Genomic DNA, 6,000 nt, shown 5'->3' with positions numbered 1-6,000 from the left:
ATCCCAGCTTTGTTCCTAGACCTGTGTTGAGTTCACTGATTTAAATAAGTTTTTCCCATTCTGTGCTTTGGATGGGAAATGTCCAATTTTTGTTTCTGATCCATGCCTATTGACCACCACTGCAAACATACAGATGTGACTGTTCGATGTGGACAGCATCAGATAGTTTAGGGCCAACATGGTCCATTTATAATCAGTGTCCTGGAACAGGAATGAAGACAGCCTTTCCACACCAGTTGTGACCAGCCCTCGTGATCAAAAAAAGTTTTAATTGGTCCAGGCTTGAGATAGTTTGTTTTGAATTCAATTAAAACAATGTCCCTAAACAAAAACAAAAAATGTTGGAGAAACTCAGCAGGTCTGAAAGCATCTGTGGAGAGAAAGACAGAGTTAACGTTTCGAGTCCGTGTCGGATTGTTTGCGTTTTGAATTTATACCAGAAAAGGTTCAACATTGGTCAGGGATGCAGAATAAAAATGTTCAGTTCAAGCACTGCCCATCAAAAATACAAAATCTCCAACATTGTGTAAATAACAACTTTTAAGGGAAAAAAACCCTCAGCGATGTATCTGTGAAGTCAGTAAGTAACCATCTGCTAATTGCTGTAAATACCAATGTCTTTTTCAGTGTTGCTTCTTCATGCTTTTCTAATAATTCTACTGGCAATTAGTTTTACTGGATTCCATAAGACCTGTGACAACATCAATGATAACATTTGCTCTGCAATTAAATTGTATGTGGCTTATATTGACGCATCTGTGGCACAGCCTTTTTCCAGTAACACCGGGCAGCTTAAAGGTCGCCTGTAGACAGGAGGGAAAAACCCTTTATTCATGAGAGAAGGATCTTTAGGGGTAGTTGGGGCTCAGTAATGTCCAGTTGCAAAATACAGCGAGGCAGTGTCACCAAGCAAAGCGCAGGAAACGGTGGAGGAGGGGTGTGGGGGGAAATCACAGAACTCGCAGCTGCTTATTCTGCCTCAGGAAATGGTGGTGAAATGTGTAGGTTAGCAGCGAATATAAGACACAGAACGCTGCATCTGTGAGAAACAAGGAAGATCATTTGTGTAAAGCAATGCTCATGTAGGTGTTCGGATCCGGGGGTGTGGGTATCCCAGCCCACTGCACAGAAGCGCTTGAGAAATTTAGTTCCATATCAATTAATGATATGCATCTTGGTGACATTAGAATTAAGCAACTTTGGGATTTTCAGAGGCATATTTACACAAACACATTATTATTTTGTGGCATGAATTGAGTTCTAATAAATCATTTCACACAGTTACATATCCTGAATTTTGCTGTATATTGTGCTGTTTGGACAGGTTCATCAATGGGAAAACTGTAATCTCAATGTCAAATGTGAATCCTTGAGATTCCTGCCAGACCTCACCACTGGAAGTAAGGTGGGGCAGGGTTTCTGCCTGCCAGTCAGCCTCGGCACTGAACCTATTGCAAATCCCAGGGGCAGCACCATCTCATTTGCAAGCGTCCTGGGGTGTCTGCATCAGGTGTGAATGGGGAATTTGGAATTGGCAGCTTACCAGTCTGGTGAAAGATGGCAATTTGTTTTAAAGCTTGAATACCATGGGTGGGATCGCCCCAGATTTGCACTAAGTGCAGTAATGGGTGGGGAAAAAGAAAGATTTAGCCGCACAATGGCAGCTTCTCACGCCATATTGTCCCAACCCCGCCTCATTAATCATGCGTTCCTGGGAAACACATCATTTCGATGCCAGGCGGGCTCTCATTGACCCACCACGCCATCACCTTGCCGCTTCCTCATGCCGGCCACCATATTTAAATTTTTAAGTGAGGCCACGCGCACACCTCTCAGTGCTTCCAGCTCAGGACTGCTGCGCAGAAGACATGACCCCGAAAGGCAAGAAGACTGCAGCCCCCCAGATTCAGTGATGCATTGTTGGAATGGTTTTTGGATGCTGAGGCCCGCCATGATGTCCTCTACCCCTGCTCTGGCTGCAGGAGGGGCAGCAACATCGCCAATCCAGCTTGGGAGGCGGTGGCAGCGGTGGTCGATGCCAACGCCCTGCAAAAGAGGACAGCCACTCAGTGCCAAAAGATGATGAATGATCGCCTCTGTTCTGCCAGGGTAAGTCACTCTTCTCATCACTCTTCTCATCACTCTACCCTCACATACTCACAAACTCACCACACATCCACAGGGATCTCACTCACTGCCATTTCAAGGAGCATCTACACTGACTTTCACACACACACACACACACACCTTCATTATCCTCATCGTCCATGGGAACACTCACCACCCACACATGCCAGGCATACTTATCATCTGGCCTGGCAGGCGTCCTGCTTACACTCTCTCCATCTGTCTTCATTCAGGCCAAGCTGGCACCCAACAACAGGGAGAGGTCGCAGACTGGTGGAGGAATGCCTGAAATCAAGGACCCCACAGACTTTGAAAACAGCCATTCAGCTGGCCAGCTGGACCAATCCTGAGGTCAGTGGTGCTCAACCAAGTGAGGATCCAGCAGCGCAACACCCATCAGACAGCCATGCTGTGAGTGATGTGTCCTGTTTCACAGGCCACTGCCGTGCACTGATTATCTCCCGTTGCTTTCGCAGGCACAACTGGGAAACTGCTGAGGAAGTTCACGACTCAGGTGCTCGACTCAAGCCCCAAAGACACTTCAGAAGAGGAACCTGCTGAAACCCCAATTGAAGACCTGTCACAGCACTCACCCACACCCTCCACCAGCACCAAGATACACACCTCAATGGGACCTAGCTTTAGAGTAGCCTTGGGATCACAATCTGGTGAGCGCATAGCACGGTCTGATCCACAGGTGGCGGCAGCAGAGACTTCCCGGGTTTCCGACACTCGGATGACTGCTGCAGGCCAGAAATATGCTGATTCCGAGTCAGATGACGAGCCTCTGAACTTGGTGATACCTCAGTTGCTGGAGCTGCAAAGGCAAACTCGAGAACATCAGGAAGGGAGGAGTCTATCTGCCTTCACCCTGAGGTGATAGCGCCGGCATGCCAATGCACTGAGGTCAACACTGGGAGGATGGCAGCTGCCATGGAGACCTTGGCCCAGGACATTGGTCCTGTACTGCTGTGTAGGCAGAACTCCATTGCTGATGCCATAGTTGGCTTCCAACAGTATCAACAGAGATGGGTAAGGGGCAGCTCCATCTCACTCCAGCTTCCCTTTCCCAGGAGTCAGCCTGGGGCCCTTTGGCACCCATAGGGAGGAGGATTAATAGGTGCACACCCCAGGGCCATTCATCCAGGTGACTCCAGAAGTGTCCGGCCCATCCGATTCCTTCTTCCTGTTACTCCAGAAGTTCCAGCTCCACAGACCGAGGAGGGTGCCACTGCCACACAGCTGGACCCCAAAAGCAGGCCGGGGCCCTCCAGAGGATGCCTGTCAAGGTCATCACAGTCAGCAGGCTGCCTCCACCTCCGCTGTGGAGGTCAGGGGAGACCAAGACACAGCAGCAGAGTTAGGAAGGTTAAGAAGGTGTAACTCTTTTTTTGAGTTAAAACAATTAAACTAAATTAACAAAATTAGGGACAAATTAAAAAGCAGTTAAGAAGATGTAACTCTTTCGAGTACAAACACGTTTCCATCTGTTCCTATTCAGATGAAGTTACATTGTTTCATAGTTTGTCATTGTGAGATTTGAACTCTTGATACTCTTTTGAGTAAACCTGTTTCCATCTGTTTCAGATGAAGTTACATTGTTTCATAGTTTGCCATTGTGAGATTTGAACTCTTGATCTTGGGGTTACAAACCCAGTACCATAACCACTTGGCTATTTAAGCCAAGCTGCACAGCCTGGTCATGGGTGTTAATCACTTGTACACAATGTTCACTGTGGTAAATAAACTTTCACAAATGTCTCCCTGCCTTTGGCTCCTTATTCTGATGAGCAGTGTTTATGTCGCTCAGGTGTGAAACTTTGGTCCCAGCACAAGATAAAGGCAGGTGTCTCAGTCCAGCACCTCATCCCTGTGCAGTGTGTAACCTTCAGATGTGATGGTCCAGCTTCACACTCACTGGACACATTACTGATGCCTGCTTAATGTGCTTGTTATTGCTGCCAGAATGTCATAGGAAGGCATCACAGTGTTCCGTCATTCTCTCTGTGTGCTCTCAGCACCATTAAGGTGGGGCTGCCCCCATCTCTTCAGCATCTGTGACCAGTGATGTTGTGCTCTAGAAGGGATCAGGTGCTGAAGACTGACAAAGGACCACATCTGCATCTTCATGATATGACCCTGATCACAGAGCGCAAGCGAGCTGCCCTCGTCCAGACAGGAGTCAGATATTCACAGCGATTATTTGAAGATCTATAGAGTGTACCCAATGCTTATCAATATCATCCTCCTGCAATCTAGCAACTATTAGGGCCTTCACTGCGTCTCCATGATTGGAGCATTATCTCAGAGCGTATGTGCACTGTTGTAAGCCAGAGTGGATTCGTACGTTCACAGATGCAATGTGAGGATCTATGGTGTCTCCTCCATGCAACTATGAGGGCCTACTGAGCGTGCCTGCCTCATCTGGTCAGCGTGATGTCTTCACCGCCATCATCCTCGCCTTCAAGGACCTCCTAACCCTCATTGCTGATGTCTTCCTCATTGGAGGAGATGTCCAGCTCCCTCAACTCCTCCTCAGCCAGCTCCTCTCCCTGTTGTAGCACCAGGTTGTAAAAGGTGCAGCAGGCGATGACAATGTGTGACACCCTCTGTGGACTATATTGCAGCGCTTCATCAGATCGGAACCTCATTTTCAATGCTGTTGTGAAACACACCGGCAGGCTCAAATTATCCAGTATGGGGGGATGTTTGTGATGAGCTTATAATGATATGCAGATGTATTTAAATGAAGTTCCAGACATGCGGGGGTGGGAAAAGTAGCTCGCCATTGATGGGCGGAACGGACATTTGCAAATGTGTTTCACGATGTCATGAAGCCGATTTTTGGCCTCACCGCCACATTGTCCGCTCAGGCCTGCCATGACGCCCAATGCCAGTGGGCTTGGAAAATTCCACCCAATTACTTTTACCACTTTCCTAAAGGTAATCAGAAATCGTCAATGCAGGCTTCACGTTCAGTAGGATGGCAACTGCTGGGATTTCAAGGCATGTTTCAAACAGGGCTGTATACCTATACATCATTATATGGGTGTTCACAGACAACCTTCTCAAGTGGCTGAGGCTGCACTGCTCTGAAAACCATTCCGTCTGGTGTATTGTATCCAAAGTGTGCCTTGGGTCGTGTATTGTTCCCGAACTCCTGCAAAATGGCCTTCGAAAACTAGGCTATCCAACCCAATTTATGCTTATTGTTGGTATTTGAAGGTTCATCTTGTTTGTATTTTGTGGACCTGAAGGTTTATAATAGCTGAAGAGATGGGGGCCATTCCCACCTCAAAGGCACTGAGAGAATCATTAATGAAGATTAATGAAAACATGAATGTAAGCTGATGGCTCTGGCCTCAAGGCTCCATGGTGCACATCTGTATGGCCCATAAAGACAAGAGGCTTAGATACTCTTGATCTAAACCACTATAGGAAATCTGAACAATACAGAACTGGAATAATTTTCAGCAGTAAAAGAAGCATATTCAGTCTCTGTACATTAGGGGCCTGTAGTTGTAAGGACAACAATCATTTTATGCTATCCAGTGCATTACCAGGGTCCTCTACTGACTGATCTGCTTCTCTCTGGCTGTCAGACAAACTCTGTTCTTTTTTGAGGTTGGTCCTTTTGAAGTTTTGGCAAATGAAGGGTCAAATTATAGACGCTGACCTTTCTTGCCCTTAGTGATAGCCTAAGATGGTTGATGTATGTTCAAGTCTTCCTCCTTCTCCCCCAACATGAAGTGACCACACTGATTTTGTGGCGGTCTTCCAAAATGACATCTGATGTGGATGATTCATCCTTGCGGCTATGAAAAAGCACATGACTCAATCTTGTGCAACATTTGATAATCGTAAGCTGATAAT

Source organism: Carcharodon carcharias, chromosome 3, assembly GCF_017639515.1.
Source record: "Carcharodon carcharias isolate sCarCar2 chromosome 3, sCarCar2.pri, whole genome shotgun sequence".
NCBI classification, from domain to species: domain Eukaryota; kingdom Metazoa; phylum Chordata; class Chondrichthyes; order Lamniformes; family Lamnidae; genus Carcharodon; species Carcharodon carcharias.
This window is presented reverse-complemented; position numbering follows the sequence as displayed.